We start from the raw sequence: 24,700 nt of genomic DNA on the forward strand, positions 1-24,700 counted from the left end.
CTAAGCTTTTATAAGACATAAAATAGATATAATTTAAAGGTAAGGTTATTTTTTTTGAACTGAAATGAGTTCTTTATCTTTGGTACATTGCAATTTTTCTTTTTAAATTCTTTCTTTCTAGAAACTAGTTTTTTATACGATGCTGCAACTGGAAATAAATATTTTCGAAGCGTATATACAGAAGAGTTAGTTTTGACCGAAGTTCACGACTCCTTCCAAAGATATACAATTTTTATTTGCTATCTGATATTTTTCGAAAAGATCTCCAAGAAACTTGAAACGCTACGGGAATTTTCCGGAAGTGTTTGAACGTATGTAATTTGGTTTAAATCGAATTTGTCAGAACTCATTTAAGGTTGATTTAAAATTTATATCAAATATCTATTTTTATGTGTATAGATAATATTATACTAGTGAATAAAATAGTTTAATAGCTCAACTTTGTTAGTGAACACAGTTTTCAACTTGAGTTCCCAAAACATGTTGCATTTTCGTGCACACACTCAATGAAAGGTTGCCGACTTACCTCGAGTTATTGGTCAAGAGTCTCAAGACTGTAATTATGTATAAATTAATACATTCTTGAATATTCCCATTTCTGTGGAAAGTTCTAAATTGAAAATAATCCAATTGAGAGAGGGGGTTATTTAATTTTCGCTACGTAATCAGTTTCGGTTTTGTTAAAGGCCTAGGTTTTCTTCGGCCTGTTTTCCTGTAAGTTTACTTCCCGCCGCGCAAATATCCTGGTGGTAGGCCAACGTGTTCTGCGGTTAGCCTACCACCAGGATATTTGCGCGGTGGGAAGAAAACTTAAAGGAAAACAGGTAGAATAAAACATAGGCCTTTAAGTTTGAATAAAGTCGCGGTCACACTAACGCTTAAAAATAGTTTATTGATCAAAAGACTAAAAACTGGGATCCAAATCGAACTTAAATTGGTTTTCAAGGTCTAGCGTGTCCGTGGCTTAAGTTATATTACTAACCATTAAAACGATATTTGAATAAATCAGGACCGATCTTAAACCATACGGGACCAGTCTATGATCAGTTAGGGATCAATCTAATACCAGTTAATAATCAATCTAATACCAGTTTCATAACTGGTATTAGATTGATTCAATCCAAGACCAGGTATAAATCAATCTAAGACCAATTATGGATCAATTTAAAACAAGTTATGAATAAATCTAAGACGAGTTATGAATCAATCTAAGATCAATCAGGGTTCAATCTAAGATCTATTAAGGTTCAATCTTAAGATCTATTAAGGTTCAATCTGAGATCTATTAAGGTTCAATCTGAGATCTATTAAGGTTCAATCTGAGATATATTAAGGTTCAATCTGAGATCTATTAAGGTTCAATCTAAGATCTATTAAGGTTCAATCTAAGATCTATTAAGGTTCAATCTAAGATCAATCAGGGTTCAATCTAAGATCTATTAAGGTTCAATCTAAGATTAATCAGGGTTCAATCTAAGATCAATCAGGGTTCAATCTAAGATCAATCAGGGTTCAATCTAAGATCAATCAGGGTTCAATCTAAGATCAATCAGGGTTCAATCTAAGATCAATCAGGGTTCAATCTAAGATCAATCAGGGTTCAGTCTAAAAATAGTGCGGGATCGATCTAAGACCAATCAGTGACTAGTTTAAGATCAGTCTAAGACCAGTATGTGACGAATCTTAAGCCCGAGCTTAAAGCTATGAAACTAAACTTTAATTTATGGAAAAAAAAACCAATTACTTAGGTCAAAATGCAAAATCTTCCGTACGAGAAAAGAATTAAAAGTGAACCTACTCACAATTTCCAACTTGCCATTGAATTACACACAAAAAAATTGAACTCAAAAACTCGCGCGTTGTGAATTTAAGAAAATAATATTAGTACACGAATATACTTGTTAAAAAATGAGAGGGGAAAAAAAGACTAGACAGATGTGTGTCAAATTTGAAATGACAAATTAGACGGGAAACTATTCAGGCCAGTCGAGTTAAAAACCGCGGATGGGAAAGTATAGAGGCTCGTGGGTACAAAACTTCTTGGTTTTGATAAAAAGCGGAATGAACGAGACTGCGAAGAAATATCGCCGGCTTAATCGGTGTCAATTAATGAGCTACAACAAGCGGCGACTATTTGACACGCTCATTAAGTACCCAAAACTCGAATATGAAAAGACCTTCTTTATTTCTTAGTCGGTTAACGAGGCCTAACAACCTCTCTTTGAGGTAGCGAATAAACTGGACTTGAAAAGCTCAGCGCTTTCCACTAGATTAGCTCTAAACCACGCCTGTCGAATTAATAGGGGAATGTCTTTTATTTAAATTAACGACTGTGCTTTGGCCAGTTTAATTGGAGTTTTTCCACCTTCTAAGTTTCAACTGAAACGAGCCCGGTTTAAATCACCCTGGTGGACAAATTACGACCCACTCGTATCGTTAAATGCCAATTAAAATTCAGATACTTATTTTGGGATGACGCTAAAAGGAATACATTATGTTAAAAAATTCCTGTAACTTACCAAACAGTAGACTATTTTAATATTAATTCAGAATAATAACTGGTATGACGTCAAGAAAAAATTTATGTAATATAGTCCACATTTTTAGTAGTTGATGTAACGCAACTTCCCGTACAAAATTTAGATAATTCAGTGCTACCGGATGACCAATTTTTAATTCCTTTCTCAGACAGTTAAAGAATTTAATATTATTCAGAATAATGACGTCAAAAGAAAATTGATTTAGTAAAGTCCACATTTTTGGTAGTTGATGTAACGCAACTTCCCGTACAAAATTTAGATAATTCAGTGCTACCGGATGACCAATTTTTAATTCCTTTCTCAAACAGTAAAAGAATTTAATATTATTCAGAATAATGACGTCAAAAGAAAATTGATTTAGTAAAGTCCACATTTTTGGTAGTTGATGTAACGCAACTTCCCGTATAAAATTTAGTGTGCTTCGCGTTGGTGTAAGTCAAGAAGTTCAAACCTTCGAATAAAAAAGGCCTCAATTACAACCAAAAAGCTTGTAAATGTTTTTCTTTTTTTATAACTATCAATTTTTATTTCCACTCGAAAATCGAGCGAACTAGAGAGAGTCATTCTTTTTCATTGGTAAGTTTTAAAAGAGTGTAAGATCTCGACAGCGCCGAGTGCTATTTATCTTAGGAGAATGACATAAAACATTATTACGACCTGTCAACGAAAAAAGAAAATAGAGACCTTTTAAAACCTTTCCGTCGGTGATAATAACAGCCGAAAGGACACGCAATTATAGCAGCCCCTCTGAGCGGAGCAAAACGACGGGGCGTTAGTTGCCCCAAAAATGGGTACCGGGTCTTTCGAGATATATTTTTACACGCGTTGTCTTCGAGACAAACCCAAAGAAGCGGTTAATCCGGATTTTATACTGTTTCTAAATGGAGGTTCAGTTAATGGAACCTAGGAGCAACAAACACAAGGAGAACGCAGCTAGCCTTTAAACACGCTAACGAAGGGTTGTGTACGAATTTCATTGGACGAGAGTCACGAGCCTTTACGCTGAACGTTTTACAGAAAGGGGGAAGACAATTTCTGAATTTTCCCCTTCCGACGGCAGCAGGCGCTAAAGCGTCTAACCAATGAAAAATGTACGCGAAAAATCCACGACTTTTGACGGGTTGCGTTCTCCTTGTGTGGGGTGTTGTGTTTGTTGCTCCTAGATGGAACTAACAAGGAGACATCCCGAAGTGTAACACATCGATTTTGTTCAAACTCGGGGATTGGTAGACCTTCATGTATCATGAAAAATCCTAAAGGGAATTTATTCAATGGGCAACTGTTTTGCCAAGGCAACGAAAAATGTTTTTGACAACACAAAATATTAAGTTTTCCCATTGAATATAACATGGGATTTTGACCTCAAATTGATCAAAAGTTGTTCAATTTTGATGGGTTTTTTTGTAAATTTTTATTTTTTTCTTATATTTTTGGTATTTTCGAAATTTTGAAATTTGTTAAAATCTTTCACAGGGGGGTCCTAGGAATCGGTCAGAATCCCATGTTATTTTCAATTGGAAAATTTCCATTTGTTGTTGTCAAAAACATTTTTCGTTGCCATGGCAAAACGGTTGCCCATTGAAAAGGGAATTTATTCAAGTTACATGATGGTCTACCAATCCCTCGAGTTTGAACAAAATCGGTGGGTTACACTTCGGGATGTCTCCTTGTAAGTTCATATATCGGAAATTATCCATAACGATAATATAGTAAATCTAATCAATAATAATACGTTTCTTGCCCGCTGAGAATATTGAGAATCTTACGCTATACGAATAGGTCAAAGGTCAGAGATTTGTACGAAAATTGATCATTTGGAAATCATAACTGAATAAATTGCGGTAAATGAGAGCTCCGTAATATAATCTCGAAATAATAATAATACATTTCTTACAAATTTAAAATCACTTATAAACTTATGAGAATACATTTCTTATGTACAGGGAATATAGAGTGACTTATGTTACGAATAATTAAGAGTTTATAGATTCCCAATACAACTAATCATTTGGATATCATAAATGAATAAATTACTGTAAATGACGAAATAATAGATTTATTATGTCCGGGGAAATATTACGTAAAGAATAGGTTAAGAGGTCATAGATTTACTTTAAAAATTGATATCATTTGCGACCCAAAAATTAAAGAAAATAAAGTCCATATTTAAATTGAAATATTCAAGGTGCATTAAATAATATCAATTCAATGCCACCATATTTATCATAAACTAGGATAATTGGCGCTAGTTACGTTAATAACAATGCCGCAGGAAAAACTAAGAACCATAAACACATCCAAGTCAGAAAATCAAGAATAAAAACAAATAAAAACTTACATCGAAAGAGCGGTGTGAAGTAGTTGGAATACTTGAGTATAGATTTTCTTTAAGGTTCGTAACCCAAAACTTTCAAACGGTGACTTAGTAGCGGCGAGACGATAAAAAGAGAAAACTGGATAAATACGCCAAAAGATGCCAAAATAAAACTTTTTCTCTAGCACCGTCTACAACTTCCGCGTCACCAAAGTTCCAACAAAAATGTTCTTCTTAACGGTGCACCCAAGAAGGACTCTAAAGGTCTGACCTGTCTCGTCCTCGGAGACAGCAGCCAGTCAATGGGTTCTATTGTTAGGACACGGTCTACGGGTTGACCCTGTGGACTATTGAGGACGTGAGAACCGGCGCGCGCTGGTGGAATCCCTTACTACCACGCCAAACGAGAAGCGTCAACGGAGTGCAGACCCAACCAAAACCTCCCGCGCGAGAGTCATAGGAAGACAGCAACTGCGAAAAGCGCCTGAACTTGCCAAAATGTCTTGAAGAAGTTTCGGAAGCCGGGTTCCCCTCGTCGGGGTGCACGCAAAAGGGAGGGGGGCTTTTTTCTTCCCTGGAATCGGGGAGAGGGAGAGTCACGTGACCGACAGAATCGTCCCGGCCGTACCAATTAGGAGGGCCTATGTACGCCCCTATAGATAAAAACACGCTAGGAACTTTTTATGTTTCGGAGATATATTTTGGTCCGTAGCTATCGTAAGCTGACTGTTTAAATTAAAATCGAAAACAGTAAGGTTTAAGTTGATGATTATTGTATAAGTAACATAATACACGTAAGTATGCCAGTGAAGGGTTAATGATAAAAACATGCCAGAAATATTTTATATTTCGGAGATATATTTTGGACCGTATATAGCTATCGTAAGCTGGCTGTTTAAATTAAAATCGAAAACAGTAAGGTTTAAGTTGATGATTATTGTATAAGTAACATAATACACGTAAGTATGCCAGTGAAGGGTTAATGATAAAAACATGCCAGAAATATTTTATATTTCGGAGATATATTTTGGACCGTATATAGCTATCGTAAGCTGGCTGTTTAAATTAAAATCGAAAACAGTAAGGTTTAAGTTGATGATTATTGTTTAAGTAACATAATACACGTAAGTATGCCAGTGAAGGGTTAATGATAAAAACATGCCAGAAATATTTTATATTTCGGAGATATATTTTGGACCGTATATAGCTATCGTAAGCTGGCTGTTTAAATTAAAATCGAAAACAGTAAGGTTTAAGTTGATGATTATTGTATAAGTAACATAATACACGTAAGTATGCCACTGAAGGTTTAATGATAAAAACATGCCAGAAATATTTTATATTTCGGAGATATATTTTGGTCCGTAGCTATCGTAAACTGACTGTTTAAATTAACACAGTAAGGTTTAAGTTGATGATAATTGTAAAAGTAACAAAAGTAAGTATGAGACTGAAGGGTTAATGATAAAAACATGCCTGAAACTTTATAAGTTTAGAAGATATATTCTTTAGGTAGTCCATAGCTATCGTAGTGTTTAAATTACAATATAAAACAATAAGGTTTACGTTGTGTATAAGTAACTTAATAGATGTTATTATGACACTGAAGGGTTAGTAATAGTTTTACAAGGAGTGATTGCGTAAACGGAAGAGGAAATTAGTCAATAACAGACTGGTAAATCATGGATAGTAGATTTTAGAGGATCGGTAAAAAGCCTGGTTTTTAGCCCCCGTAAACCAATCACACAAAAAACAAGTATCGCTAAGAGTGGACGATACTGTTCGAAAAATGAAAAAAGATAAACTCGAAGTACATTTTTACGCCAAAAGGTTTTTTTTCACGTTTTTATAGATTAAATATGATATACTAAATATCAGTTGACAGTTTTTATTGAATTAAAAAACCAAAATTAAAAATTACTAAAATATAAAGCACAAAAAATTACGTAACAATATCAACCGAATTAGATTGCCATTTTTAAATTTTAAGATCTCTCGAGCTGATTGATAAGCGGGGAGAAATAAAATGCACTGTGGAAGGCTATCGAAAACTTGTCCTCTTAATTTACTGTCCATGTTTGAATCTCAAATTCGAAATAATTATACCTATAATTTATTTATAATAGCATAAGTTAATGATAATAGTCAATTTTACGCTCCTTTTAAATAATTTATTATAATTTTGGCAAAGTAAACATTTTCTTTATTGTTGAAAGCGTTTCAGTTTTCAATTTGCCTTTAGGCTGATTTTTCATCGGCGATTTCTCGAGCACAGTTCAATGGTTCCTAAATATTTACGTATTCCTACGTGATTCAAGCCGAGCGATTCAAGCGCACCCTGGTGACATTTATCCTCCATGATGGTCGAGGATGGTCCCAACATAGTAATTATCCCTAAATACATTTTTGGTGAAACAGATTATCATAATATAAATTATGTTATTATGTTACTTATAATTATAGCTAAAATATTGTATATTGATAATATTTTCGCACAGACTATCTGTAAAGAAAAGGTCGGCTCGACGTGTAGTAGCTCTTTTTTCAACAGATGTCGCTAGCGTCGAGCTCAAAACAAGTTGCTTAGCTACATTTTGACCCAAAAGGGTTAATTTTTAGCAATATATTTTATATGGGATATATTATTTAGGTTAAAGTCCACTTAGCAGAGTATAAGTTGTCGAATTGTTAGCTTCCTGTACCATTAATAGATGGCACCACGCTCTCCAGTAAAGTAGTTTGTTTTTTTCGACGAATGGGATAGATTCATTGGCATTTCTAATAACAAGGGCCTTATCATGATACAGGTGGCAATGATAGAGTCGACAGTTGCTTTAAACAAATTTGCGTACCGAGATTAAGAAATGCCATACTTATTGTTATTATGTTACTTATAATTATAGCTAAAAAATAGGATGTTGATTATATTTTCGCACAGACTTTCTATAAACAAATTAGCGTCCGGAGATTAAGAAATGTCATACTTAATGTTATTACGTTACTTATAATTATAGCTAAAAAATAGGATGTTGATAATATTTTCGCACAGACAATCTATAAAAATATTAGCGTCTGGAGATTAAGAAATGTCATACTTAATGTTATTATGTTACTTATAATTATAACTAAAATATTTGATGTGAGTAATATTTTCGAACAGACTTTCTATAAACATATTAGCGTCCGGAGATTAAGAAATGTCATACTTAATGTTATTATGTTACTTAGGATAATAGCTAAAATATGTGATGTTGATTATATTTTCGAACAGACTTTCTATAAACATATTAGCGTCCGGAGATTAAGAAATGTCATACTTAATGTGCTTATGTTACTTATGATTATAGCTAAAATATTTGATGTGGATAATATTTTCGCACAGACTATCTATAAAAATATTAGTGTCCGGAGATTAAGAAATTCCATACTTAACGTTATTATGTTACTTATAATTATAGCTAAAATATTTGATGTGAGTAATATTTTCGCACAGACTATCTATAAACATATTAGCGTCCGGAGATTAAGAAATGTCATACTTAATGTTATTATGTTACTTATGATTATATCTAAAATATTTGATGTGAGTAATATTTTCGCACAGACTATCTATAAATATATTAGCGTAAGGAGATTAAGAAATGCCATACTTAACGTTATTATATTACTTTTAATTAAAGCTAAAAAATTTGATGGGGATAATATTTTAGCATACGGGAATGAGAGGGGGGGGGGGGCTTAACATATGAAATTGAACCTCAGGCCCCCCGCGTTATTAAAAATAGAAGATTGCCAGGAACCTCTTTGCTTGGCGCCGCTGTTCTCGGGGTTCGTGTATGGATTTAACACGTTTTATGTTTATTTATACAGTAAGCGGGTAAACTGTTTATAAGATTATTAATTCCCTTCTCCCCACCCTGCGTTTTTCTTATTAGGAAGAAATTGAAATTGCTTTTTTTTCCTTTAAAGTGTTTCATCCGGGTTCGTCCCCGTTTAAGATAATGAGGCTAAATCAGCTTTCTCCAAAACTGGTTAAATTAACTCATCGTTCGGTGTACCGATTTTTATTAAGGCTAATTATTATTCATGGGTGGCTTTTTTAACGATAAACACGCGTAACAAACATCTAACAAGATGTCACGAACATTTAAGTACACACAATCCCCCCCCCCCCACCCCCGATTTTATAACTACATTTTAAATATATTTTATATATTACTAAACATTTTAAATTTGCAACCAAAAGAAAATTCCCTTACTTTTATACTATTTCTTAAAATTCCCAGACTTTGGTTACATTTTGTGTATTACCCGACTTTGGTACTATGTCTTAAAATTACCCGATTTTTGTACTGACTTAAAATATTCTGAATTCTGTATTATTTTTTAAAATATCGTGACTTTTGTACTATTTATAAAAAATATCGTGACTTTTGAACTATTTTTTAAAATATCGTGACTTTTGTACTATTTCTTAAAATATCGTGACTTTTGTACTATTTCTTAAAATATCGTGACTTTTATACTATTTCTTAAAATATCGTGACTTTTGAACTATTTTTTAAAATATCGTGACTTTTGAACTATTTCTTAAAATATCGTGACTTTTGTACTATTTATAAAAAATATCGTGACTTTTGAACTATTTTTTAAAATATCGTGACTTTTGTACTATTTCTTAAAATATCGTGACTTTTGTACTATTTCTTAAAATATCGTGACTTTTATACTATTTCTTAAAATATCGTGACTTTTGAACTATTTTTTAAAATATCGTGACTTTTGAACTATTTCTTAAAATATCGTGACTTTTGTACTATTTCTTAAAATATCGTGACTTTTATACTATTTCTTAAAATATCGTGACTTTTGTATTATTTATAAAAATATCGTAACTTTTGTACTATTTATAAAAATATTGTGACTTTTGTACTATTTATAAAAAATATCGTAACTTTTGTACTATTTTTAAAAATATCGTGACTTTTGTAGTATTTCTTAAAATATCGTAACTTTTGTACTATTTATCAAAATATCGTGACTTTTGTACTATTTTTAAAAATATCGTGACTTTTGTAGTATTTCTTAAAATATCGTAACTTTTGTACTATTTCTTAAAATATCGTGACTTAAGACCCATTTTAAAATTCCCTAATTTTTGCAGAATTTTCTGCCTTCATGTTCCTAGATCCCTTTAATTAAAACCTGGATACGCCACCACAATCAAAACTTAAAATACCACTCTTTCACTACGAAATATTATGCTATTTCACTCTGAATATACCGCGATTTCAGTCCGAAATGTTTTGTAAAATTTCACGAGATGACGGTTAAGCCTAAAAGGTAAATATTTAAATCGCAATTTAAAAGAAAAAAAGGGTGGGTAGGATAGGCACTTAAGGTTCTGAGAGCTACATTATATACACATTTCGAAATATTCGTCGAAAGGCTTTGCGGGTTTCTCCGTTAATTATTCAGCGAGCTAATCAGAATCTTATTAAAGAACCATTTAGCGAGAAAATTCAACTCTTTTATCTCGGGGCTTTCGTAACTGGATGCTGAAAACTAAGCCGCCTAATTACCTCCTCTAATGAAACGACCTATAAACTCGTTAACTCGCGAAATTCACCATTTAATGCAAAGTCGCAAAATGTGCCAAAACTAAAGTCCCATTCACACGAGTCCACTTTATGCGCAACTTTGTTGGTCAACACATCAAGATTTCGTTTGTTATCCTTCGAAAGAAATTACTGTTAATTCTGAAAAATATTCTTTCTACTACTACAAAACCTGTCAATTTACATAAAGCTTTTCATATTCCACGTTTTTTTTTTCACATTCAAATTCCTTGACTTTCCATGTTTTCCCTGGCCATCTCCGAAGATTTTCCCTGACTTATTTTGAGCTAACATTTTGTATTTTGTAACCTATATTTTAGTAAAGGATTCAAATTCCGACCCATATTCAAATTCCCTGATTTTTCCAGGTACTGTGGAAACCCTGTATTCATATCATCACTTATTTTTGTTCAACCAAAAGGATGTGTATGAAAATTATTAATTTAAATATTTGTCGATAAACCTCGATCGTTCTTTAAAACTTGGTTTGTATTTTCTTCATTCTCACGAAGCAACTTGGTTTGCGACTAATGTTGGTGAACAATGTTGCTTGTGGAAATATTTTCTTCATTCACACGAAGCAACTTGGTTTGCGACTAGTGTTGGTGAACAATGTTGTTCGTGCAAATATTTTCAACATTCACAGGGAACAAATTCGGTTGGCGAACTATTTTGCTCGTGGAAATATTATCTACATTCGCACGAATCAACTCGGTTGGAGACTCGAGCTGGTGGACAATGTTGCTCGAGGAAATGTTTGCTCGTGTGAATAAGCCCTAATTTTTGTACTTTCGAGTGTTCATTTTCCGAATACGCCTCCAAAATATTTCCCAAAATAAAATGACGTTTTTGCTTCGCTATGTGAAGAAGATCGAGTTTCGCTAGCTGCTTCCAAGCGACAGAAAAAAACGAGAAGATAGTGGAGTCCACCAGGGAAATTTCACTCGGCCGGCTGCTTGGCTTGTAGGGGTTTGCCCCGAGGCGCAATTTGCTAAAACGTTTTAATTATCAACAGTATAGCATTATAGAATTGAGACCACGCCTATTACATTAAGACTTTCAAAGGTTTCTTCGTGTTGTTTGCTTAGGATCAGCGATGTTTAAAGTCAGATTATGGGGAAATGCTGCGGCCTGCGGGCATTGAGTTTGAACAGAAGTTTATAACTATTATTTCACAGAAGTGTGTTATTTACCTTCTAAGGTTTTACTGAGAGCAAATACGTATTTAGAGCTTTGGGAGAATGACTTACAAGGAGAGTACCCGAGGTGTTTAATGTGGACCTATATGAGATATGAAATTTCCCAAAATGAGACGTTGCACTACCCATTTGATTTGCCATGGCAACCGAAAATGTTTTTGATCACTTAAAACAAAAAAATCTCCATTTAAAAAAGCATGGGATTTTCTCGGTTTCACAGGGTCCTAGCTACGAAAATTTAAAAAAAATTAAAATCACGAAATGGGTAATTTGGACCACATTTAGGTAAATGTCTTCAAGTTTGGGTAAATTAGAACATTTTTGGGGTAAAATTGTAACAATTTTTGGGTTAAAAAAGGAAAATATCTTATTTTTGTTTTAAATGGTCCAAAACATTTTCGGTTGCCTTGGCAAATCGAATGGGTAGTGCAACGTCTCCTTTTGGGAAATTTCATATCTCATATAGGTCTACATTACGCCCGACTTTGAACAAAATCGGCGATAAATACCTCGGGTACTCTCCTTGTTAGTTGATAAGATTATTAGCGTTGCTTTCAATCCTCTTCGTGCTCTAACAGTAATAATAATAATCAGTTAGGCTAATATCCAAGGCACCACCTTAGGCCTAAGTCATCAAGCAACTTTTAAAGCCATTAGTTCAGGCATAAGTGTATAATATTCTTACATAAGTGTGACACTTCATATTCTTCACATGCAAAAGTTTTACTGAGAGCTATTCGCGAGACAGACTGCATTACGGGCTTCGTCGCCGTTTTGCGTCCGCTTACTAACGCGTCACAGGTAGCCTTTGACAGCGTCTCGCTAGGGGGAGATTTTCTTCTTGTGATGACGTCACTCCGTTACTAACTCTCAGTAAAATATTCCCCAATGTGACAATTTTATGGAACAATATTATAGACTTATAATAATAATAATCAGCTAGGCTATATAATACCCTTGGCACCACCTTAGGCCTAAGTCATCAAGCGACTTTTAAAGCCGTTAATTCAGGTGGCCGGGTTACAATGCACATTCTGCCCTGCCACGGGCACTTTTAGTACTTTCTTTGCTCCATGATATCCCTTCTAATTGAAAAAATATTAAACTGTGTAAAATTTCATACGGATCATTATCATTATCCGTCTGAAATGTTTTGACTATAGTTTTCCCGGACATCACGGTTTCTGCAATCTTGTTTTCGTAACTCTAAATTCATCCTCTACGCTCGCTACCTCAATTGGAATAAAATCGATTATAATAGCAGCTAGGAGCAACAAACACAATGAGAACGCAACTAGCCTTTAAACACACTCACGCTGTGTTGTGTACAAATTTCATTGGACGAGCCTTTACGCTGAACGTTTTACGGGCGGAGGGAAGACAATTTCCCAATTTTCCCCTTCTGACGGCAGCAGGCGCTTTAAAACGCGTCTAACCAATGAAAAATGTACGCAAGAAAATGCACGACTTTTGACGGGTTGCGTTCTCCTTGTGTAGAGTGCTGTGGTGATTTCTTTGTTCAATAGTTAAGCAATAGAACCAAAATCAAAGTACTCCCTAGATATCCTTCGTGACGGGCATAAGCTGCCCTAAACAATGCGGCAAAACCTTTTAACCAACAAATTTTGGAAAAATTTGATTTTTAGGCATCAGTATTACTAAGGCATGTACAAAAGTACTCTAAAAGTTTCAGGTAAAAGTCATAAATATTTAACTGTTTATGACTTAAAAAATGGTTTTGGATTTTATAATTTTCGCATTAAAAACCACGTTAAAATCTTTTAACTTAGGTTTTGAAAAAATTAAATATCTCAAAATTACGATCGTGTTGGTTAAAAGGTTTTGCCATGGGACAGCCGAATGATATAAATAATTTTTATTATCTGTGGAAAGTTCCAAAAATGGATACAAATTCAATATAACCTTTCATTATATTTACTTTTGTGTATCTTTAAGGAGTAGTTTGTGATCTGATTTTTGACATAAATAAAGGATATTTTTGAAACTAAAAAAAAAATTCATAGCAGCCATGGTGATCTCATACCGAGATGTAGGACCAGCACGTGCTAATTGGTTTTTAAGTTTTGTATTCTTCTCCCTAACTCATCTTTAAGGCTAGCGTCAATTTTACATCAACCCAATTATCAGCATAAGTAACATAATAAATTAACTTATTATATTATATTATTATATTATAATTTTTTAATCACCTTTTTTTAACCTTGCCCCTACTTGGACTTGGAAATTGGAACCAAACTGAGAAGCATATTATCCTCCTTCGTAGTAGCATAAGTTTATAATATAATAGCTCCCTATGATGCTATGAGTTAGAACCGTACATAGACTGTGCGTTAACAGTGATTTATCCCAAGACGTCGAAGTCGCCATCTGACGGCGAAAAATCGAAATATGAGCTGGCCTGTTCATATTGAAAGGTATAAAATATTATTCGAAAATGTTGACACAATAGTTGTTTCGTAAAAATTTCCCCAATTCCAAAATTTCAAAAAAGCTAGCTTCGCTCTACGTGCTAAGTTCACGCGCTTCTCTTCGTCTCGTATCCATGGAGATAGCCGTTTCCGCTCTCGACGGAAGTTGAAGAAGCTAAAAGTATAGGGCAAATAATTGCCGCAGGGAGTCGCGTATACCGGTTCTGATTTTTGAGGGAGAAATCACTGTTAACGTTAGATCTATGGCGGATTCTAACTTATAGGGAGCTAGTATATTATAAACTTATGGTAGTAGTCTAGTTCAGCTTGGGCATATTTTAGACACCAGGGGGATCTATGCTGAACTAAACAAGTGTTGGGCATTTTCGTCAAAGACCCGCTCAGCTCACTCAGCGCTCGCATTCGCCGCTAGCCTAATATCCACTCCTCTCTTTTCGCTCTTTTTTGAGCGGTAAAATAAGCGATCCTCTCTTTTAGCTATTTTTGAGAGGTACGATAAGCGCTCCTCTCTTTTTGCTATTTTTGAGCGGTACGATAAGCGCTCCTCTCTTTTTGATATTTTTTGAGCGGTACAATAAGCGATCCTCTCTTTTAGCTATTTTTGAGAGGTACGATAAGCGCTCTTCTCTTTTTGATATTTTTTGAGCGGTACGATAAGCGCTCTTCTCTTTTTGATATTTTTTGAGCGGTACGATAAGCGCTCTTCTCTTTTTGATATTTTTTGAGCGGTACGATAAGCGCTCTTCTCTTTTTGATATTTTTTGAGCGGTACGATAAGCGCTCTTCTCTTTTTGATATTTTTTGAGCGGTACGATAAGCGCTCTTCTCTTTTTGATATTTTTTGAGCGGTACAATAAGCGCTCCTCTCTTTTTGCTATTTTTGAGCGGTACGATAAGCGCTCCTCTCTTTTTGATATTTTTTGAGCGGTACGATAAGCGCTCTTCTCTTTTTGATATTTTTTGAGCGGTACGATAAGCGCTCTTCTCTTTTTGATATTTTTTGAGCGGTACGATAAGCGCTCTTCTCTTTTTGATATTTTTTGAGCGGTACGATAAGCGCTCTTCTCTTTTTGATATTTTTTGAGCGGTACGATAAGCGCTCTTCTCTTTTTGATATTTTTTGAGCGGTACAATAAGCGATCCTCTCTTTTAGCTATTTTTGAGAGGTACGATAAGCGCTCTTCTCTTTTTGATATTTTTTGAGCGGTACGATAAGCGCTCTTCTCTTTTTGATATTTTTTGAGCGGTACGATAAGCGCTCTTCTCTTTTTGATATTTTTTGAGCGGTACGATAAGCGCTCTTCTCTTTTTGATATTTTTTGAGCGGTACGATAAGCGCTCTTCTCTTTTTGATATTTTTTGAGCGGTACGATAAGCGCTCTTCTCTTTTTGATATTTTTTGAGCGGTACAATAAGCGATCCTCTCTTTTAGCTATTTTTGAGAGGTACGATAAGCGCTCTTCTCTTTTTGATATTTTTTGAGCGGTACGATAAGCGCTCTTCTCTTTTTGATATTTTTTGAGCGGTACGATAAGCGCTCTTCTCTTTTTGATATTTTTTGAGCGGTACGATAAGCGCTCTTCTCTTTTTGATATTTTTTGAGCGGTACAATAAGCGCTCCTCTCTTTTTGCTATTTTTGAGCGGTACGATAAGCGCTCCTCTCTTTTTGCTATTTTTGAGCGGTACGATAAGCGCTCCTCTCTTTTTGATATTTTTGAGCGGTACGATAAGCGCTCCTCTCTTTTTGCTATTTTTGAGCGGTACGATAAGCGCTCCTCTCTTTTTGCTATTTTTGAGCGGTACGATAAGCGCTCCTCTCTTTTTGATATTTTTTGAGCGGTACAATAAGCGATCCTCTCTTTTAGCTATTTTTGAGAGGTACGATAAGCGCTCTTCTCTTTTTGATATTTTTTGAGCGGTACGATAAGCGCTCTTCTCTTTTTGATATTTTTTGAGCGGTACGATAAGCGCTCTTCTCTTTTTGATATTTTTTGAGCGGTACAATAAGCGCTCCTCTCTTTTTGCTATTTTTGAGCGGTACGATAAGCGCTCCTCTCTTTTTGATATTTTTTGAGCGGTACGATAAGCGCTCTTCTCTTTTTGATATTTTTTGAGCGGTACGATAAGCGCTCTTCTCTTTTTGATATTTTTTGAGCGGTACGATAAGCGCTCTTCTCTTTTTGATATTTTTTGAGCGGTACGATAAGCGCTCTTCTCTTTTTGATATTTTTTGAGCGGTACAATAAGCGCTCCTCTCTTTTTGCTATTTTTGAGCGGTACGATAAGCGCTCCTCTCTTTTTGATATTTTTTGAGCGGTACAATAAGCGATCCTCTCTTTTAGCTATTTTTGAGAGGTACGATAAGCGCTCTTCTCTTTTTGATATTTTTTGAGCGGTACGATAAGCGCTCTTCTCTTTTTGATATTTTTTGAGCGGTACAATAAGCGATCCTCTCTTTTAGCTATTTTTGAGAGGTACGATAAGCGCTCTTCTCTTTTTGATATTTTTTGAGCGGTACGATAAGCGCTCTTCTCTTTTTGATATTTTTTGAGCGGTACGATAAGCGCTCTTCTCTTTTTGATATTTTTTGAGCGGTACAATAAGCGCTCCTCTCTTTTTGCTATTTTTGAGCGGTACGATAAGCGCTCCTCTCTTTTTGCTATTTTTGAGCGGTACGATAAGCGCTCCTCTCTTTTTTTGAGTGGTACGATAAGCGCTCCTCTCTTTTCGCTATTTTTGAGCGGTACAATAAGCGCTCCTCTCTTTTCGCTATTTTTGAGCGGTACAATAAGCGCTCCTCTCTTTTTGCTATTTTTGAGCGGTACAATAAGCGCTCCTCTCTTTTTGCTATTTTTGAGCGGTACAATAAGCGCTCCTCTCTTTTTGCTTTTTTTTAAGCGGTACAATAAGCGCTCCTCTCTTTTCACTCTTTTTTGAGCGGTACAATAAGCGCTCCTCTCTTTTCGCTATTTTTGAGCGGTACAATAAGCGCTCCTCTCTTTTTGCTATTTTTGAGCGGTACAATAAGCGCTCCTCTCTTTTCGCTATTTTTGAGCGGTACAATAAGCGCTCCTCTCTTTTCGCTATTTTTGAGCGGTACAATAAGCGCTCCTCTCTTTTCGCTATTTTTGAGTGGTACAATAAGCGCTCCTCTCTTTTCGTTCTTTTTTGGGCAGTACGATAAGCGCTCCTCTCTTTTCGCTCTTTTTTGAGCGGTACAATAAGTGCTCCTCTCTTTTCACTCTTTTTTGAGCGGTACAATAAGCGCTCCTCTCTTTTCGCTATTTTTGAGCGGTACAATAAGCGCTCCTCTCTTTTCGCTATTTTTGAGCGGTACAATAAGCGCTCCTCTCTTTTCGCTATTTTTGAGTGGTACAATAAGCGCTCCTCTCTTTTCGTTCTTTTTTGGGCAGTACGATAAGCGCTCCTCTCTTTTCGCTCTTTTTTGAGCGGTACAATAAGTGCTCCTCTCTTTTCACTCTTTTTTGAGCGGTACAATAAGCGCTCCTCTCTTTTCGCTATTTTTGAGCGGTACAATAAGCGCTCCTCTCTTTTCGCTATTTTTGAGCGGTACAATAAGCGCTCCTCTCTTTTCGCTATTTTTGAGTGGTACAATAAGCGCTCCTCTCTTTTCGTTCTTTTTTGGGCAGTACGATAAGCGCTCCTCTCTTTTCGCTCTTTTTTGAGCGGTACAATAAGCGCTCCTCTCTTTTTGCTATTTTTGAGCGGTACGATAAGCGCTCCTCTCTTTTTGCTATTTTTGAGCGGTACGATAAGCGCTCCTCTCTTTTTTTGAGTGGTACGATAAGCGCTCCTCTCTTTTCGCTATTTTTGAGCGGTACAATAAGCGCTCCTCTCTTTTTGCTATTTTTGAGCGGTACAATAAGCGCTCCTCTCTTTTTGCTATTTTTGAGTGGTACAATAAGCGCTCCTCTCTTTTTGCTTTTTTTTAAGCGGTACGATAAGCGCTCCTCTCTTTTCACTCTTTTTTGAGCGGTACAATAAGCGCTCCTCTCTTTTCGCTATTTTTGAGCGGTACAATAAGCGCTCCTCTCTTTTTGCTATTTTTGAGCGGTACAATAAGCGCTCCTCTCTTTTCGCTATTTTTGAGCGGTACAATAAGCGCTCCTCTCTTTTCGCTATTTTTGAGCGGTACAATAAGCGCTCCTCTCTTTTCGCTATTTTTGAGTGGTACAATAAGCGCTCCTCTCTTTTCGTTCTTTTTTGGGCAGTACGATAAGCGCTCCTCTCTTTTCGCTCTTTTTTGAGCGGTACAATAAGTGCTCCTCTCTTTTCACTCTTTTTTGAGCGGTACAATAAGCGCTCCTCTCTTTTCGCTATTTTTGAGCGGTACAATAAGCGCTCCTCTCTTTTCGCTATTTTTGAGCGGTACAATAAGCGCTCCTCTCTTTTCGCTATTTTTGAGTGGTACAATAAGCGCTCCTCTCTTTTCGTTCTTTTTTGGGCAGTACGATAAGCGCTCCTCTCTTTTCGCTCTTTTTTGAGCGGTACAATAAGTGCTCCTCTCTTTTCGCTCTTTTTTGAGCGGTAAATCGTCGCTCCTCTCTTTTCGCTATTTTTGAGCGGTACAATAAGCGCTCCTCTCTTTTCGCTATTTTTGAGTGGTACAATAAGCGCTCCTCTCTTTTCGTTCTTTTTTGGGCAGTACGATAAGCGCTCCTCTCTTTTCGCTCTTTTTTGAGCGGTACAATAAGTGCTCCTCTCTTTTCACTCTTTTTTGAGCGGTACAATAAGCGCTCCTCTCTTTTCGCTATTTTTGAGCGGTACAATAAGCGCTCCTCTCTTTTCGCTATTTTTGAGCGGTACAATAAGCGCTCCTCTCTTTTCGCTATTTTTGAGTGGTACAATAAGCGCTCCTCTCTTTTCGTTCTTTTTTGGGCAGTACGATAAGCGCTCCTCTCTTTTCGCTCTTTTTTGAGCGGTACAATAAGTGCTCCTCTTCTTTCGCTCTTTTTTGAGCGGTAAATCGTCGCTCCTCTCTTTTCGCTATTTTTGAGCGGTACAATAAGCGCTCCTCTCTTTTCGCTATTTTTGAGTGGTACAATAAGCGCTCCTCTCTTTTCGTTCTTTTTTGGGCAGTACGATAAGCGCTCCTCTCTTTTCGCTCTTTTTTGAGCGGTACAATAAGTGCTCCTCTCTTTTCACTCTTTTTTGAGCGGTACAATAAGCGCTCCTCTCTTTTCGCTATTTTTGAGCGGTACAATAAGCGCTCCTCTCTTTTCGCTATTTTTGAGCGGTACAATAAGCGCTCCTCTCTTTTCGTTCTTTTTGAGCGGTACAATAAGCGCTCCTCTCTTTTCGTTCTTTTTGAGCGGTACAATAAGCGCTCCTCTCTTTTCGTTCTTTTTGAGCGGTACAATAAGTGCTCCTCTCTTTTCACTCTTTTTTGAGCGGTACAATAAGCGCTCCTCTCTTTTCGCTATTTTTGAGTGGTACAATAAGCGCTCCTCTCTTTTCGTTCTTTTTGGGCAGTACGATAAGCGCTCCTCTCTTTTCGCTCTTTTTTGAGCGGTACAATAAGTGCTCCTCTCTTTTCACTCTTTTTTGAGCGGTACAATAAGCGCTCCTCTCTTTTCGCTATTTTTGAGCGGTACAATAAGCGCTCCTCTCTTTTCGCTATTTTTGAGCGGTACAATAAGCGCTCCTCTCTTTTCGCTATTTTTGAGTGGTACAATAAGCGCTCCTCTCTTTTCGTTCTTTTTGGGCAGTACGATAAGCGCTCCTCTCTTTTCGCTCTTTTTTGAGCGGTACAATAAGTGCTCCTCTCTTTTCACTCTTTTTTGAGCTGTACAATAAGCGCTCCTCTCTTTTCGCTATTTTTGAGCGGTACAATAAGCGCTCCTCTCTTTTCGCTATTTTTGAGCGGTACAATAAGCGCTCCTCTCTTTTCGCTATTTTTGAGCGGTACAATAAGCGCTCCTCTCTTTTCGCTATTTTTGAGTGGTACAATAAGCGCTCCTCTCTTTTCGTTCTTTTTTGGGCAGTACGATAAGCGCTCCTCTCTTTTCGCTCTTTTTTGAGCGGTACAATAAGCGCTCCTCTCTTTTCGCTCTTTTTTGAGCGGTAAATAAGCGCTCCTCTCTTTTCGCTCTTTTTTGAGCGGTAAATAAGCGCTCCTCTCTTTTCGCTCTTTTTTTAGCGGTAAATCGTCGCTCCTCTCATTTTCGTTTCGAGCTCTTTTAAAAAAACATTTTGCCGCCCATCACTGACCTTGATTGAGTAATAATTCTAAAAATCAGTTCTGTGATACTGTTCTTTAAAGTCCATACTTATTGGTATTAATGTTACTTATGCTATTAGTAATGATGCCGACAAATGAAAAATATATAATAACGATTTAAATGGTAAAAGTATGGTTGTAGAAAGTGTAAAAGAAATAATACTAAAATTTAAAAATAACAGAGGATTATATAAATTTCCAAGGCATACTTTACTTTTTCCATAATTCCAGTAACAATGAAAAAAATTAATCTAAATGATGGTTCTTCGATAAAACCCGGGAACCAAATGGGATTTTTGCCATTGAATTTCGCCAAAGGCTCGAAACAGATGGATTTCTTTGTGATAAGACTAAATTCATCAGCCTTATTTTATTCCAAAAGAAAATATATTTCTAGAATAACCGAGAATCTTATTTCGCTCAAACTAATAACACTAATTCTTGTCCAAATAATTTCACTCGCTTCGGGCGCGTAGTAGCCGCTATTGGCCATTTTAATCTTTAAAAAAAGAATCAAAGCTTTTCGGCAGAAGCCCGAAGCGACTCGATATTTTCTGAAGAATGGCTGGTCTCAATTTATTTTCTTTTTACCTAAAAATCCATTTGTTGTCATTTTTTTTTGGTTGACAAAGACCTATCGCGGCCAAAGCCCGGGGACATGCCCTACCTGTCCCCGCTTGATTAAAAGACCCGCCGACAAGGACCGGTTCTCGCTAAGAAGAAGCGCTGAAAAAATTGTTTTCAAAAGGCCGGGAAAAGTGGCCGCGATCGCATCCGAGGAAGGAATCCGGTTGTTATTGCTGATGGATCTTATTTGCCACCAGAAAACGCGACAATAGCTCTTTCTGTTAAATAATATATACGCAGTCATGTTTTTTTTATTTTTTTTTTTGGAGCGCGCGCTTCCTAAAATTTCCGTGTAGAGGGTCTCGTGCGTTTTCACGCGAGCCCCACCAAAACCAAAATATGCACGCGCTCTCTAACTTTAAATGCACGATGAATCTAACGTAATCACGTGACCTCTCGTATTTATATAAAGAGCTATAGATCTTAAAAGAAATTGATTTGAAAATCTTCATCGGTTCATTGTGTAAATTGGCGCGTGCTTGCTCGGAAGGGATAATCTTATTGGCTAAGACAAATGCGGATAAATATTGCTAAGCCCACGTGATTCTATTTTATTATCAGAATAAATAATTACACGTGCGACGAAAAAATGGGCGAGGAAGAATGACGAATTCCAAAACAAAACAATCGAAGCAAACTAAATTAATAAATGGTAATTAAATTTAATTAAGATTATACCTAACTGATAAAATTGTTTAAAAATCAATAAAAAAGTGTTTTGGTGATTTTGTCAAGACACAAAATTTCTCCATTTATTCAAAACGGAAATAACACGTGAATATACCCCTAATAGTAAGCTTCTTCATCGTTTGGATAAGATAAAAGTGTAGTATCCCTTCACATCAACAAAACAGATGACTTCAAATACAATCTTTTTTTTTAATTCAATAATTAGCTTCTTTTTGGCTAAGATCCAAGTGTAGTATCCCTTCACATCAACAAAACAGATGACTTCAAATACAATCTTTTTTTTAATTCAATAATTAGCTTCTTTTTGGCTAAGATAAAAGTGTAGTATCCCTTCACATCAACAAAACAGATGACTTCAAATACAATCTTTTTTTTAATTCAATAATTAGCTTCTTTTTGGCTAAGATCCAAGTGTAGTATCCCTTCACATCAACAAAACAGATGACGTCGAATACAATCTTTTTTTTAATTCAATAATTAGCTTCTTTTTTGGCTAAGATAAAAGTGTAGTATCCCTTCACATCAACAAAACAGATGACTTCAAATACAATCTTTTTTTTAATTCAATAATTAGCTTCTTTTTGGCTAAGATCCAAGTGTAGTATCCCTTCACATCAACAAAACAGATGACTTCAAATACAATCTTTTTTTTAATTCAATAATTAGCTTCTTTTTGGCTAAGATCCAAGTGTAGTATCCCTTCACATCAACAAAACAGATGACTTCAAATACAATATTTTTTTTAATTCAATAATTAGCTTCTTTTTGGCTAAGATCCAAGTGTAGTATCCCTTCACATCAACAAAACAGATGACTTCAAATACAATCTTTTTTTTAATTCAATAATTAGCTTCTTTTTGGCTAAGATAAAAGTGTAGTATCCCTTCACATCAACAAAACAGATGACTTCAAATACAATCTTTTTTTAATTCAATAATTAGCTTCTTTTTTGGCTAAGATAAAAGTGTAGTATCCCTTCACATCAACAAAACAGATGACTTCAAATACAATCTTTTTTTTAATTCAATAATTAGCTTCTTTTTTGGCTAAGATCAAAGTGTAGTATCCCTTCGTATAAGCAAAACCGATTACTTCGTATAATTGGTACTTCTAAATTAAATAATTCTTTCTTTGTTTGGATAAGATTCAGGTTTTGTTATCTCTTTGTATCAGCTGATAAACATATCTGATAGCGCAAACCAATTATAATGGTATCAACCTGTACGATACGTAGTAACTTTTGTCTAATTCCTTTATCGTAGATCAAACTAAGTCCTACTAAGTATACTCAGTTGCAAACTTAGAAAGGATTAAATTATAGTATAATTAGAACTTAAATATCAATACATATTTGAGGAATGTTTTTTAATTGGGTTACGTTATCTCAATTCTGCGTCAAAGAGATTTCTATATTAGAATTTTATCCTTTCTAAGATTGCAACTGGGTATATTACTTCATTAAATTTTTAATCCTATCCTTCCAAAATATCAGAATCCCCGATAAAAACAATTCTATAAAACCTAACACTTTAACTCGTTGAAAATTGAACGATAAGCAAACTACAAACTCAAATCCTGTCTTCCTTTTATCAGATTAACAGATTTTGTCACTAAATAATAATAATCAGCTTCTTGGAACCGCACAGGCCGAAGTCGACGAAAATAATCAGCTAAGCTAATACCCAAGGCACCACCTTAGGACTAAGTCATCAAGCGACTTTTAAAGCCATTGATTCAGGTGGCCGGGTTACAATGCGTAGGAGGCTGGTGGCAAGCCCTTCATGTCACGCGAGACAACAGCTCCCTACACTCACTATTACCGTTAACCTCGACAAGTTTTTATGGAAGGGGAAACCGAAAAACTCGGGGGAAAACCTCTTGAACCAGTGGGAAGAAGACTTGCAAACTCAACGCAGAATGAGTTGTTTCGAGTTTTCACCCACGGCTACAAGCTGGGATCGAACCCAGCTCCTCTAGTTGCGAGCCTGCGAGGCGAAAGTGCTATACACCCCCCCCCCCCCCCTAAACTAGTAAAACCAATTACCAGTGACCGGCTTAAATTGCGTAGGTGGATTGTGGCAAGCCCTTCAAGCTACACTAACTTTTACCGGTATAACCTCAGAAAGTATTTTATAGAAAGGGGAAACCGAAGAGCTTGGATGAAAACCCCTCTAACAAGCGGGGAGATAACTTGCAAACTCAACGCAGAAGTAGACCCAGTGTCACAAGATCGAAAGGAACAAACGTAGTTAACATTTTACCTCTCGAAATTTAAAATTACCTTTTCCTAGATAATAAAATAAATTAAGAAATGCCGACTTTCATGACTAACAAGAATGAACTTACTTTTTAATACTGAGTGGGTAGATGTTTTAAAATTGAGCCATCACCAAATGGAATTGTGGCCTCTAAACGGGCTGATACGGTAAACCCAAATTATACTTTGTAATTGAAATATTAAACGGCTTTCCACTTTATAAATTATGAGACTACCATTCATCATTTTTAAATCAGCCCCAACCAAAATAAAAAATAAAAAATACTGAAAACGTTAATCACGCGGGCTGTGAAAAAAAAAGGCCAAAAGGAACTTTCAATTATAGCTCTTTCAAATATAGGTAGACGGGTACGAATATTTTATAGGGCTTCTGTAATTAAATTTAGTTCAATCAGTAGGCTCGTGGAATAATTCGATCTTGATGCCCGCGCAGATCGTCTGTACATTCTAAATATAAATAAATACATTCTTACCAAAACAAATTTAAATAAAGATGCAACACTTAATTCACTTAAATAAACATTTAGGGTTAATTTGCATATCTTTAAGTCAAAAACTAGACTTACAATTGTTATTATAAAAGACTAATGAGATTAGAAAAAATACTAGATAAACCAAATTTTTCGCCTTTAAATAGGCAGGTCGAAAGCGTGTATGACAAGCTTGTATAATATATGAGTACAATCTACATTTTCACAAGTTTCCAGAGGTTAGCCTAACCTGTATATTATAATAAATGCGT

This window comes from Leiobunum rupestre, chromosome 9, assembly GCF_980474605.1.
Source record: "Leiobunum rupestre chromosome 9, qqLeiRupe1.1.hap1, whole genome shotgun sequence".
NCBI classification, from domain to species: domain Eukaryota; kingdom Metazoa; phylum Arthropoda; class Arachnida; order Opiliones; family Sclerosomatidae; genus Leiobunum; species Leiobunum rupestre.